Here is a 15,054-nt window from a genome sequence, read left to right on the forward strand (position 1 = left end):
ACCACACACACGCTATTGGGAGTCACAAGCAAAAGCCAGAACTAATGATGGGCAGAGACAGAGAGAAAAAGCAGGAAAGGAAGATGGGACAATGGAGAAGTATAAAATGAAATCAGGGTGATCTAAAGAATTTTTTTATTTTTTACTTTTTTATCACAAACAATTACAGTAAAGCAGATGGGACAATGGAGAGGGAGAGGTATAAAATGGGACAGTAAAATGAAATCAGGGGGATCTAAAATGAAATCAGGGGGATCTAAAGAATTTTTTTATTTTTTTATCACAAACAATTACAGTAAAGCAGATGGGACAATGGAGAGGGAGTATAAAATGGGACAGTAAAACGAAATCAGGGGGATCTAAAGAGCATGAGGTGCCCCCCCCCACACACACACACTGCCACCACCGACCTAGGCCGGGGCAGGCAGAGCTCCGATCACTCTTTACAGTACTGTAAAGTAAAGTACTGTACTTAAAGATAAATGATTTACATTTAAATGATTACACTTATGTCTCCAAGGCAGCAGCCGCTCCGATCACTAGATTGCTCAATCGCTCCGCTCCAATCGCTCCGATCGCTAAGAAGACGACGCTCTGCAACGCAAGTGGCACGTGGAACGCAAGTTCCGTCAGTGTCCGTTATTGCAAAGCGCGTACCGTTAAAGTGGGGTATGGTGGAGTATGGAGCATGTACGTTATAGCAAGACGACGTTAAGTGAAGCGACATTAAGCAGGGTATGCCTGTACTATGTAGAACCCATAACATGGAAAGCACACCTTGAATTTGTCCTGGTAGCAAATTGGCAACCAGTGCAGATTTCAGAGCAGAGGTATTATGCACTGATAGAGTCTCACTCATGTCAGCAGTCGTGCTGCAGCATTCTGCACTAACTGCAGCCCCTGGGTCAGGTTGTACTGCATGGGGATTTCTGTGAACTTGGCTGACTGGCTGCCAGGATTTTTTTAGTTTTTGTTAGGAACCCTGACTGGCTGTAGGATGCTGAGTTTTCTGTCTTACTCATAGGAAACTTGTTGTGGTTGGTATGATATTACATTTAGGAAATCATCAATGTCTTTTCTTTTTCTTTTTCTATTTGCATTTCATTTATCTCTGGCCTTACTCCCTTACATCCATAGAAGCAATAACAGTGGTTCCATGTGGTCAGCTCAACCCCCTTAAACCCACTGATGATGCACTTTGTTGTTTGCATGAGGGTTTGTTTCTTGCCTAATAGCAATAAAAGAGAATTCACATACTGGGAAGTATGGCTTCAGTTGCTATTGTTCCTAATCTACTGTCTATGAAGGTAGACTAAACCATGTGTGTTTTCTTTCTGTCAACTCACTGGAATTGGGTTGGCTGTCAAAGTGAGTTTATAGCAGCCCACAGAGTAGGCAGGAAAGAATCGAGAAAGAGTATGAAAGATGGTCAAGTCTGTAAAGAAGTTTGAAACAGCCACATTAAAAGGCAGGCAGGGCATTCCAAGCAAGGGGTTGCCAACCCTGCTTTAGTATGGATATTATTGCAGAGGATCCCTAATCAAGCCTTACCAACAGCACAATCCTACTCAGAAGCAAGTCCTGTTGCATTCTATGCGGCTTAGTCCCTTAGTAAGTGTGTTTAGAATTGCAGCCTTCAGGCGTATCCATCTTTACTCCTGAGTGCTCCTATCTAACATCTCCACAACCCTAGGCTTTCTTTCTACAGTAGCCTTCTGGTGACTGGCTTGGCCTGAGGGCACTTAAACCCTTCTTGCCGGAAGCAAGTAGGCTAGACTAAGTGTTCCTTACTCAGGCTCTCGAAGCAAGTGAGAAGGAATGATCACATCACTTCAGCTAGACCTGGAAACACCCGCATTTAACTAAGGTTTCTATGTTAAATTCCAATCAGAGAATTTTTAAAAAATTCTGTGCTCCAAGCTACTGTGGTTGGTGCTTAATGTATCATGCTTAATGATATCACTAGGGCCAACCCCTATGATGTCAGTAGGGCACACCCCTGAAATGTCAGGGTTTGTGATGCTTCTGACCTGGCAACCCTACCCAAGATGGCAGTGGGGCTTCCTTAAGGAGCTGACACCCCTGTCACTATCTTGGTTAATGGCAGGCATATGTGCTATGCACACACATCATTCCATGACACAAGAGGTAGGTGGGGCGCATGGGTGGGCTCATTAGCCCCACAACACCTGTATGCAGGGTGTGGGACTATGGTGTCATGGGCCAGGGGCAGGCTGCTGCCCAAGGGCCCAGTCATACCTGGTGCCGGCCCTGCAGGCCCCTGAAGGGAATGGGAATTGAAGGCATGGCGTTATGGCAGTTCTGATTTTCGTGGAAGGGAGACTTAACGGCAGTTGTTCTTATTTTTCCTGATTTTTATTTGACTCTTTGAAATTCCTCTATGTCAGTACTTTGTGCCATGTTAAACTATATGTAATTTGTAAAACAAGAATGTCTATTTCCAAAACAACAGGACGGCCTTGTAGTCAAGAAAAAGAATCACATTGCAAAAATATGTATTTTATTTATCAGTTTATTTTATTCAATATATTTATAAGCTGCCCACATCAATACAGAGACCAGGATGGGGTACAGACCACAAAGCCCTATGAGAAGAGACTGAAAGAAATGGGCATGTTTAGCCTGGAGAAGAGAAGACTGAGGTGAGAGATGATAGCACTCTTCAAGTACATGAAAGGATATCACATAGAGGAGGGCCGGGATCTCTTCTCGATCGTCCCAGAGTGCAGGACACGGAATAATGGGCTCAAGTTGCAGGAAGTCAGATTTCAACTGGACATCAGGAAAAACTTCCTAACTGTTAGAGCCATACGACAATGGAACCAATTACCTAGAGAGGTAGTAGTCTCTCTGACACTGGAGACATTCAAGAGGCAGCTGGACAGCCATCTGTCGAGAATGTTTTGATTTGGATTCCTGCATTGGGCAGGGGGTTGGACTTGATGGCCTTATAGGCCCTTTCCAACTCTACTATTCTCTGATTCTATGAAATAAAAACCAACCAAATAATAAAATAAACAACAATATGTATGAGAATACATCAAATAAATGAAGCAGCTAAAAAACAACACAATAGGTTAACAGTTATCACCTTACAAAACTGAAAAATTCCTGGACAAATAAATAAGTCTTAACTTTTTATTTATTTATTTATTTATTATTTAATTTGTATCCCGCCCTTCCTCACAGCAGGAGCCCAGGGCTGCAAACAAAGCGCTAAAAACACTTTAAAACATCATAAAAACAGATCTTAAAATACATTAAAACGAAACAGCATTAAAAACATTTAAAAAAACAACAACTTTAAAAAAGGGTTAAAAGCATTATTAAAAAACATATTAAGCAATTCTAACACAGACGCAGACTGGGATAGGTCTCAACCTAAAAGGCTTATTGAAAGAGGAAAGTCTTCAAAAGGCGCTGAAAAGATAGCAGAGATGGCGCCTGCCTAATATTCAAAGGGAAGGAATTCCACAGGGTAGGTGCTGCCACACTAAAGGTCCATTTCCTATATTGTGCAGAACGAACCTCCTGATAAGATGGTATCTGCAGGAGGCCCTCACCTGCAGAGCACAGTGATCGACTGGGTATATAAGGGGTAAGACTTTTGCCAAAAATATAACGTCAGCACCAGTTATATCTTTAAGGGGGGGGGAGAGACATCCCACAGATAGAATACCACCATGGAAAGACTCTATTCTGCCTCACCACATAGCAAACTTCTTCAAAAAGTGGTATACAAAGAAGCGCCTCCTTCAAACATCTCAAGACATGAGCAGGTGGTATAAGAAAAAGTGTTCTTTCATCCATTTGGATCCCAGTCCTTTTAGGGCTTTAAAGGTAAGCACTAGAGTCTTTGAAGTAAATAGGCTGCCAATGTCATTAATTTAGAACCAGTGTAATGCAATTCCATCTAGCTGCACTAGTTCAAATTCTGGCAGCTGCATCCTGCACTAACTGAAATTTCCAAGTCATCTTCAAGGGCAGCCCCAGATGTAAAGTATTGCTGTAATCCAATTGGGAGGTTAGCAGAGCATCAGTCACTGTGGCCAGACTATCCAGCAATGGTTATAGCTGGTGAATCAATCAAAACTGGAAGAAGGCACTCTATTACTGAGGCCACTTAAGGTTCTGGCAACAATGCTGGATCCAGGAGTTACCCCAAGTTATGTACTTGTTTTTTCAAGGGTAGTGCAACTCTGTCCAGGACAGAACCACCTACCCACAGTTCCTCCATCTTGTCAGGATTGAGCTTTAGTTTATTCCATTACTGAATGCAAGCATCAGTGCAGCACCTGTGCAACCTCACCTGACTCAGATAGTGAGAAATAGTGCTGTCATGAGCATACTCCAAACCCTCTGATGACCTCACCCAGTAGCAGCATCTAGAAGTTAAAGAGTATGAGGGACAAGATCAAACCTTGCGAGACTCCACGACACAAGTGCCATGAAGCCAAGGAGAAGACCCCAATGCTACTTTTTGAAACTACAAATAGACATGGAACTACCATATCATCATACTGCTGTCTCCTATCCCACAGAGTTGATCCAGCTGATAGATGGTATCAATAACTGCTGAGAAATCCAAGAGAATCAACAAGGTCTCTCTCTCCTGTTTCTCTGCAGACAAAGGTCATCTATCAACGCTGTCTCATTAAAAAACCCAGGCCTGAACCTGGATTGAAAAGGGTCCAGATAATCACTTCATCCAAGCATGTTTAGAGTCGAACTGTAACCACTTTCTCAAGCACTTTGCCCAAAAGGAGGATGTTAGCAACTAGATTATAGTTATTTCCATCTCCCAGTTCGAAAGAGGTCTTCTTAAAGAATGGCCACACAACCGCCTCTTATTATTGTTGTTATTGGATTTATTAGTCGTTTCTTACATGAAGGTCTTCAAGTGACTTACAACATTGCTAAAAACAAAAGTACATATAGCATACCATAAAAACAAAATAATAAAACCACCTCCATACATCCACAGAAAGCTTGGGCAGTACACTAATATCAAATAAATCATATCAGTCTATCAAATGCCTGGGAAAAAAGATAAGTCCTCAGATGCTGAAAAGATGTCAATGAAGGTTGCCAGGCAGACCTCACTGGAAAGCGCATTCCACAGATAGAAGGCACCACCCTCCGAGCCTCCCTTAGATGGGTGACCTGGTGAAGTGCCTCAGGAGAAGATCTAAAGGTCAGGGTGGGTTCATATCAGGAGAGATGTTCCAGAAGATATTGGGGTCGTGAACCATAAAGAGCTATATAGGTCAAAACCAGCACTTTGAATTGGGCTCGGAAGCATGCAGGCAGCCAGTGTAATTTGAACAGAATTGGTGTTGTATGATCTGTTCATCTTGAATCTGTCAACAACCAGGCAGCCTTTTTCTGCACTAGTTAAAGCTTCTGAACTGTCTTCATAGGCAACCCCATGTAAAGTGCATCAAGGTGCTTATGGACATCTAATGTATTATATTGTGGTTTTATTAAATGCTTTAATAATCCTGCCTATTCCCGTGATTCCAGGTAAAATGAATAGATTGGCCGACTTGAGACAATGTACAGGAAAGAATGTGTAATTTAGGCTACAATCCTATATACACTTAGCTGGAAGTACCATTCAACTCAGTGGAGCTTACTTCTCAATAAACAGGTAAAGAATTTGCAAATTAATTATATAATTAATACTTTAGAAACATTGGGAATGGGTGAAAGGGTAATATAAACACTGCAAACAACTAGGACCCATGAAGGCCATCTTATTTAACCCTATTGTATAAAGACAGGGCTTTGGAGCTGCAATCATGTATGAATGCTTACTCATACTGAAATCAATTGGACTTAAATGTGTTTACAATTATAGTGATGGAATTTGGAATGTTGCATTTTTTTTTAAGGATTGGAAATGGACGATTGACATATATAAACAATACATTAATACAGTGGTGGTTGGTGCCCATTGGGAATGGTGGTGGGGCAACCTCCCAAGACAGGAGGCCAACAACAGGTGGGGCTAGAGCCAATGACAGGCACAACCATAGCCAATGACAGGCAGAGCCAAGTGATTCTAGTTTTGTTGTCCTCCTCTCTGCTGAGTTCTGTGAGGTCAACATTAGACTTAGGAGGAAGCAACAGGCAGTGCCACTGTCTGGACTGATTATAAACAAGAAGGCAAGCAGGTGGGGACTGTGGGGGCAGACTGAGGTTGGTGCAACAGTGCTTCATTCACCCTACTGCACCAGCCTCCACTGAATTATGTTATTAAAGATCTACACAACCATAAAATTAAACCACATTGAGAATAGGCAAGACTGCATTATCAATGGAGTTTGTAAATTATTATGAATATTTATTATTACTTATTAAATTTATATTCTGCCCAGGCCAGGGCAGTTTTTCATTTACAGATGTTAGATTATACTGTGGAATCTGATTATTGTAAAAGTCCCTGTGTTAGTATTGGCAAACCTATTTACAATTGCATGTACAACTGCAAATAAGATCACACTGGCATGCACAAAACTAGTTTAGCCAACAATAAAGGGTGGCTTCCTTCAAATTTTTGCTCTTCAAACATCAGTAGCCTGCATAATTTATTTAATTACATATAAACTACATTCGTAAACTTTTAAGCCAACCTTAGTGGCTCATCAATATATAACCACTGTATTAAGAAACAGTGTCAATTCTGAAAAGTGAATGAGCCTAATATTTTATCCACTCTATACTAATTCACTTTTATTTATTTATTCAATTATTTGATTTATATCCCGCCCTTCCTTGAAGCAGGAGCCCAGAGCGGCAAGCAAAAGCACTAAAAACACTTAAAAACATCATAAAAAAGACTTTAAAATATATTAAAAAGGTTGAAAACATTTTTTTTTTTTTAAAGTTTAAAAACATATTAAAAAGCAATTCCAACACAGTCGTAGACTGGGATAAGGTCTCAACTTATAAGAGGTAGGTCTTCAACAGGCGCCGAAAAGATAACAGAGATGCTACCTGTCTAATATTTAAGGGGAGAGAAATCCACAGGGTAGGTGCCGCCACACTAAAGGTCCGTTTCCTATATTGTGCAGAAGGGACTTCCTGATAAAATGGTATCTGCAGGAGGCCCTCACCTGCAGAGCACAGTGATTGACTGGGTATATAAGGGATAAGACGGTCTTTCAGGTATCCTGGTCCCAAGCTGTATAGGGCTTTGTACGCCAAAACTAGAACCTTGAACTTGGCCCAGTAGCAAATGGGCAGCCACTAATTTTATACATTCCTTTAGCTCCAAAGAACTTCTTCCAACTGCTTAATATCAAGCATGCAGTGAAATTTCAATGAGAAGGGGTGAAATAAATAAATAAAAATATTTTCCGGATTGTGTCCTTTTGTCCGGAATTTGGAAAGAGAATAACTTTTCTTCAAATAGAAGTGCTAAAGCCTGGAAAGTATTTTAAGGTGTGTCAGAGTAGATAAAAGATGTTAGGCTTCTTTTACTGTATGGAGAAGTTAGTTTTTTGTAAATGGACTGTTAAATGACTATATAATAGTGCTGTTTAAGTTTGAGAGTGCTCCTTTTGAGTAGTTTTTCAAGAATATGAATGATACTGTGGTAGAACAAGATGCTAAAAGTGAAGTGACTTTAGGATGGATGAGTGGCTGAAATGGGATTCGCAAGTAAGGATCTATTAATTGTTCCTTATCACATATTCTGTCTAGTTCAAATGTAAGAGAATGGGTGAGGGTTCCTTTACACTCAGAGCACTTTTGCATGTGTGATGTGGATTCTAGCTGCATAGGTGGATGTGTGAATACACAGTCAAGGTATATAATTATTTCTGCTTAATCAACACAACAGCGCAAGGATTTGATCTTTACTTTCAAGCAAGATGGGATGCAGACACTTCTCCACTTAAATAGACATTGACTGGGTATAGATTTAAAACATTTATATGTTATATATAACATCTTCCAAAGAGCTCAATGCAGCACATATGGGGCTATCTCATATTATTATCACCACAACACTACATGAAATAGGTTTTAGACTGAAGCAGTTACTTTTAAAGTCACCCACTGATTATCTGGGCTAGGCAGAACTGAACATAACTTTTTGTGGTGTATTGCAAATAAGGAGACCTGACAGTCCCGAGGCATCTTAAAGATTTTGTGGCATGTGCAAATGTAGTGGTATCCAGAATATTACATGACTGCATCAGCCCAAGTCCATCTAGGCCAGGATACTTTTTCCAATACTGGTCAGTTAGGAGCAAAGGATGGCTTATACAGCAAAAACTGTACAGAAGCACGTTTCCTTTTGCTGTTTATGATGGGAAAAGCTGCGCCAGTGCCCTGTCTCTGAGATTGGGAGTTTTATGGAACGACCAGAAAGCGAGAGACTGTATGCATACTGAAGTAAATCCCAGAGTTTACATGCATGTAAACTGAAGTAAATCCCACAGAGTTCATCGGGGCTTACTCCCAAGTACTGAATTCATATACTTTTCCCATTTGCACTCACTCCTCTACTTTTTCTGTTGCCTCCCAATGTCTTGTGTTACTCTGTAAAGCTCCATGCCAGAAACAACTCATGGTGGCCATGATGATGCTACATAAACAACAAAGGTAAGTGTATATTGGACTACTGCCAGACCGACAGAGAAAGCTACTTCATATGCTGTGAAGAAAAAAGCCTCTGTCTGGTTACCTACGCGGAAGACAAAAGTTCCCGCTGGGACTTTATGTGGTTTAGATTAGAAGCAACGGTGGGAGATCCTGCAACGCAGCTCAGAAAGGTCTGAGCCCTGAATCCTCTGAGAGGGGCTGCGTACACTACACACCATAAAGCAGCCAGGGGCTTCAGCATAACTGAGATAAGTCAAGTGTAGGTGGATAAAACTTTCCTCAGCATCTTGTGGAGGGATTTGTATCTGTAGGTGTTTGTTTTCATAAGGAGACCTCCTAGCTATCTGTGACGGCAGAAGGGAAGTTGCCTTTAGCGTGTCTAAGAGGAGAACTCTATTTGTAATGCTAACCGAGCTACTTGAAAAAACGTCGGTCGCACCTCCCATTCTCTCTCTGCCCCTCCGCTCCAATCTCCCTCAGTGAGGGAAAAGAGAGGGGTGATGGGAGGCGGACGAGGGGGGAGCGCGCGCGCCGCCGGAACCAACCGGAGGCGCGTTCCTAGACCAAAGCGACGCGCGCAGCCGGGCTGTCACGTGGCCTCCCCGAGGAGGAGGAGGAGGAGCCGCGGCCGGGCTAGAGGGTCGGTGTCCTGGAGGTTCGGACTTGCACTGACCTCTCCCCCCCATCCTCAACCTCTCCCCCCCTCCGTTTTTCCTTTCCCGCCCGGGCGGCCGGCGGAGGGTTGCTCGCAGCCGCTGCTTTCTTGGTGGCCGGGAGAGGGTCTCGTTGAGCGGGAGTAGCAGCGCCACCAGGTGAACGCGCGCGGCCGGGGTTTACGTGGTGTGTGTGTGTGTGTGTGTGTGTGTGTCTGAGGCGGGGCCGAGCCAAGCGAGTGGGTTACTCCGGGGGTGGTGGTGGTGAACAGAACGGGCAGTGCGAGATAGTCGCCCTGCAGCCCCATCAGGCATGAGAGGAACAGGGCCCGGCTGTGGGAGGGGCTCTTCTGACAGCCGTTGAAAGGGACGGGCGGTGCTGAAGACGGGGCCTGGTCAGAGTCGCCCGGGACAAGGGTGGTGGTGGGCGAGGGTACGTGTGAGTGGGCCTGCCCGTAGGTGCTCGGGCTGACGGAGAGCCCTTGAAATATCATCTGTGGGGACCTTCCAAGGAGCGCGGGTTAGGGGTTGTCTTGGGGCCCAAGGAGGCCTGACAATACCGAGGGTGTGTGACGGAGGGTGTCAGGTCTTTGGGAATGGGGGGAGGGTGTACCCTATAAAAGGAGCGTATTGGTTTAGGCCAGGCTTAGGGGGGGTCCTTGCATATGGGCCTGGTTCCTCTCAGCCCCTCCTTTCTTACTAGGTGTCCCTTACTGTGAGAGAATGGTCCTGGGCAGGACAGAGGGGCTGCAGGACAAAACACAAAGGTTGTCCCTTTCCCTCACAACTCCCTAAATCTTAGGCAATCCTGTGTTATATAAAATATTGCTTTGGCTGCGCTGTGTTTAGAGGATTGTTGCTTCATTTGTTTTCCCTTGGTCATTGGTAGTGGACACGTGGGGTTAAAAGCTGGGGTTTGCGCTGGAGTCCAAAAGAACTGGGTTTCCAGTGCAGTGAGGTTTGACTTGCCATTTCTCTAGCTCATCTTTTGTTTTTAATTCATATGTTAGATCTGCCAGCCGCATTGAGATGAGCTTGGTCCCTTTTCAAGATGCCCAAACTGGTACTTGTAGTTGGGCCTTTTGCTTCTTTTAAAGCCCTGAGTAGTGCTGACTGAATAATTTATCTGTAGACTGGTTTTTTTCACTGAATTATTCAAACATGTCTATTTGAGAATTTGAAGAATCATGCTCCTGGTTTATTACTTGGATTGTTTGGGATAATGGAATAGTAGCTGGTATGGGTGTGCTTATTGTTTTGGTAGTCTGCCCATTGGTGTAAACAAATTCCATTAGACATGTAGACAAAAATGACTTAGCTCAGATGGCCCTGCTAGTGTCAGCTAAGCCATGATACAGCTAGTAGCTCTGCTGATATGGATCTTTAAGGTATGAAAGTTTTAGTATCCTGTTAGATTATGGCTCATACTTGATATTCCAAGTAAGAGGCCTTATCCCGAGAATCCTTTTGAAATCTGACAAACTGGAGGGCAATTAGTATGCTGTCAATGGGAACTGATAGGTCTTGTGACTTTGATCTTCAAGCTTGTTCACACGGCCAAGTTATCCTGGAATAACCTTGGGAAAGAACATTTTCCTAGGATAACTCTGTGGCCCAAGTTAAGGGACTCAGAATACCAGCCTATTCTGCTCTTTTTCCTGTAGTCCTAAGCTTTTGGGGGGTTGTTTTGCAGTTGTCAAAGTGTAATTTATAAGACTGCCAAATTTAACACAGTAAAGGGAACTTGAACTTGAGTTTTGTTTGCATTTAAGTTTGCTATGCCTTCTCTTCCTCTAAAGAGGTGACCTTAGAGAGGAAAAATGAATCCTCTAATAATAACTTGAGCAATAGACTGGTTTAGTATGTGCATTTGTTATCGGCACTTTTTTTGTAAAGGAAAATGGAAGGTAGAACGGCTCCATCATTCTCTCTAGTTAACATACAGTCTCATCACTCAGAAGGAATTAGAGGTAGAGGTACAGTACTTGAATGTATTGTATAAGTTAAGAGGCAAAAACTGGGGATGTGAACAGGAACTGGAAGAACCTTTATAACTAGAGACCCCTATGAAGATGATGCAGAAAAGCAGTATTACTTATTTACAGACAAATGAATGACTTCAGTGTTTGCTTATTTTCAATATTTTTATGCTGCTGTTCACGTAAAATTTCACAGCAGTGTGCAAAGTTAAAATAACATCAACAGTAGCCAAACAATAAATAGTAAATACAGGTCTAATAAACAATATTGTGTAAAATGTAATAGTTACGTAATGTAAAGCTTAATGTTGCAAGTTTAGTACAATATTAAAATATGCCGAATCTATAAGCCTCTGGAGATCTGAGGTGAAAATTATACCCTGGTAAAGAATTTGAAGTGGGAAGAAACTTGGAGAAATGCATCTGAGTTGTTACAAATACTAATAGGATGTACCAACACAATTATCTTTCTGGGTTTAGGTTTAGAGATAAAAGCAAAAAAATTTGTATCTGATTAAACTGGAAAATATATTGGAATAACATCACTGAATTGTGGACTTTGGTCTTCTACATAAAATATGATACTTTGTTTAGCAGCTATCATCTTTAAGGGACAGGTTTTTGGTTTTTATGATCTAATTGAAATAAGACTTGGGCTGCAATCCTATGCACACCTGGGGATAAGACAAATTGAATTCAATACGGCTTAGTTCTGAGCAGCTTTATGTAGCATTGTGCTGTTGTGCTTTTTTCATACTACGTTGACTGATTTGACATCAGCATACTTTTGGATTGTGCTTTTGCCTCTGTTGTCCATTTATCTGTTGTGTGAAGTGTTCCACCACTCATATTTTTCCTCATATTTTATATTTTTGCAACAGAATGAAGTTTTTACATTTCTATGAATTAATTTAACTCCTGACTTATTTCTGATTCTATTATGACCGATGTAGCTTTACTGTATGTATTTTGTTGTGAACCATCATGGAAGCTGTTTGTCTAAAAGAGTGATATACAAATAACTAAATAAACTTTATTTTCAGTGTTCCTGTTGGCATTATGTTCATGTTGGCACTTCAGCTGCCACACACGAGAGAATTTTTTAAAGTGCAGAATGCCAGGTCTTTATGGCATGTGATACAAGCTGCTGAACTGAGACAGTAAAACTGCTGTGATGCTTGGCTTGGCCTGGCAGATAAACATATGTTTAGTTACCTTTCCTTCACAAAAAGTCCCAGGGTGGGGTACAATAAGAATAAAAATATAATCATATCTAAAACAGTATAAAACACCAATTCAAAGTAAAACAATACAACCTCAGATAAAGAAGGCAAAACTTATTCATCCATTCCCAAAATCCCAAATGAAAAGTTATATCTTGGCATGTTGCTGAAATGTGTACAACATAGGTGCCAGGCGCACATTCAAGGAGAGGGAATTCTAAAACTTGGGGGCTGGTAGCAAGAAGGTTCTTCCGTCTGCTGCTACACCTCAAACTTCCAAGGACAGCGGAAATGCTAACTAGTTCTCTCACAACCAATGCATCTCTTGGTTTGGTCTGTTTGGAATGAGTTGATCTTTCACATATGTGGGACCCAAGCTGTTTTCGGGTTTTATATGTCAAAGAAAAGACCTTGTACAAAGTATAGTCTGCCTTTTTACACTAAATGCCCACTGAGGTAGCTTAAAGTATGTTAAAACAAGATACAATTAGTCAAACAAAACAAATAGGAGAGCAAAAAGCCAATTGGAGGAAAGTTATTGCAGTGATTGATGCTGCTCCTTATGTTGCCTCCATGGTCTGTTGGAAATTCCAAATCAGTTTTTGTAACTGACTTTCTACTGCCTGTTATTCATTCTTTCTTGAGTCCCAAGGAGAACTTGTGTGGAATATATGTGCGAGCTCTATGGGTCATTGACAGATCTAGTTTGCATCCTTTTATACAACATCTGAAGTATTCCTGGTAAGACCACTTCAGATATTAAGGTTTTCCTATAGCGAAAGCATTTATGTGCATACTGCTCATTCAGGGGTGATCACACATCACTTTGATGTTGTATATACTTATATTGGGAAGCTATAATTGACCATACTTTCCCAGCCTGTTTAGAAACAGCGGGTGTTGCATGTTACAGTCTACCTCTGGGTTGCTTGAATTTTTATACAGTAGGGCCCCACTCACATGGCAGGTTAGGTTCCAGACCCCCGCCGAAAAGCGAAAACCACCGAAAAGCGGATCAGCTGTAGTGCAGGGGTCCGGAACCTAACCCGCTGATTGCACCAGAGGAGGAGGAGATCAGCTGTAGCGTGGGAGTCTGATTGCTCTCGAGGAGAAGATCAGCTGTAGCACGCTACAGCTGACCTTCCCCTCTTCGGCGAAATCCGCTGGAGCGCTGGGAGCTCCAGCCCCCCTCCAGCTGATCGCCCCGCTGGCGCCGTATTAGCAGAACGCCAACAAGCGGGGCCCTGCTGTACACAGAAATAATTTGTGTAGAACACCTGTCTAAAGCAGTCTACAATTTTCCCCATTGATTTCATCCCACAACTGAAGACAGATACCACATTGGATTACTTGTCATCTTTTTCTTTTCTCTGCCCCTCTGCAGTCTTTGTCAAGTCCTGTTGCAGCTTCGCATTTAAAAGATCTGCCCCTTTCATTTCTTGTATCTTTGGCCAAACCTTTGTGCACTCCCTGGGTATCATGTTTCATATTACAATAGTTCCCTCTTGCTGTCCCCGCCCCCTGTCTTTCTCTGTGGCCTGCCCTGGTGGCTTGTCTATTGCTGCATCAAGTTCAAGGCAGGGCTGTGGAGTCGGTAGTCAAACCTTCAACTCCGACTCCTCTATTTTTCTACTCTCTGACTCCAACTCCTCTATTTTTCTACTCTCCGACTCCTTCATAAATGGCAAATGTATATTTTTTCTACTGTCTGACTCCAACTCTGACTCCTTCATAAATGGCAAATGTATATTAATATATTAATATTAATAAATTAATTTTATGTTGAAGTCAGAGTCATTACTTTTCTACTGACTCCGACTCCACCCATAATTGCTTACGACTCCAACTCCACAGCCCTGGTTCAAGGTACTAGTCCTTTGATCTAAGGCTCTTCTACTTTCTTCCTCTGATTATCACATTTCTCCCTTTTCTCATTTTCAGTATACTTGTTGTCAATCCTCTTTGTTTTCTTTTTTCTCTACCTGTGTGTCTGGTCGAATTGCCCCCCAGATGCCGGTTGTCCATATGTGTGCCCTAAATGACTTGAGACATGGATCCTTCAAGGCGTGTCTCCTCCTGAACAGTCTTAAATATTTGTTCTTGGTTTTCTGTAACTTTGCTTTTTTAGTTTTGTATTCTTAATATTCAGGATGAGCATATAGTTAGATAAGTTAGCCTAAAGAGTAATGTCCTTGGCTAGAATTAAAGCATATGGTACAATGGCTCTCCAGAATTTGGCAAGTATCAACAATTATAAAGCATTGTGAATGTCAAAATTCGAGACATACTCCACTGAATGTTGACATTCAACATTCATTAATGTAGCTCTAAAAAGTGGGCCAAAACATAAATATTTTCTGACTTTAACCAAACAGGTATTGTTAGCATTCACAGTTCGGTTAATAATATATATTTTAAACCTCTTCATTGCAGATACAATTCCAGAGCGAGTAACAATAAAAACAAATACATATACATAATGTAATCACAAAACGAAAACAAAAACCCAAGGCAGATAAATTAGAACCAATCAATTAAAATAAATTCTTCCTGCAACAATGCATT

The 15,054-nt window shown here is 41.9% G+C and overlaps 1 protein-coding gene across 6 annotated transcripts in view; it reads left to right on the forward strand.

The window, feature by feature from the left end:
- Positions 1 to 9,188: 9,188 nt before the first annotated feature.
- Positions 9,189 to 15,054, forward strand: part of NCOA6 (nuclear receptor coactivator 6) — a 74,522-nt gene continuing 68,656 nt past the window's right edge. For 4 of the 6 annotated variants that reach the window (XM_061631610.1, XM_061631611.1, XM_061631616.1 and 1 more), the window contains exon 1: positions 9,189 to 9,446. The gene's annotated coding sequence lies outside the window, so the exon portion shown is untranslated. Of the gene's footprint in view, positions 9,447 to 9,589; positions 9,721 to 15,054 lie in introns of those variants that run through there. The other 2 variants (XM_061631612.1, XM_061631614.1) reach the window with 2 other exon arrangements.

This window comes from Rhineura floridana, chromosome 6 (assembly GCF_030035675.1).
Source record: "Rhineura floridana isolate rRhiFlo1 chromosome 6, rRhiFlo1.hap2, whole genome shotgun sequence".
Taxonomy (NCBI): Eukaryota; Metazoa; Chordata; class Lepidosauria; order Squamata; family Rhineuridae; genus Rhineura; species Rhineura floridana.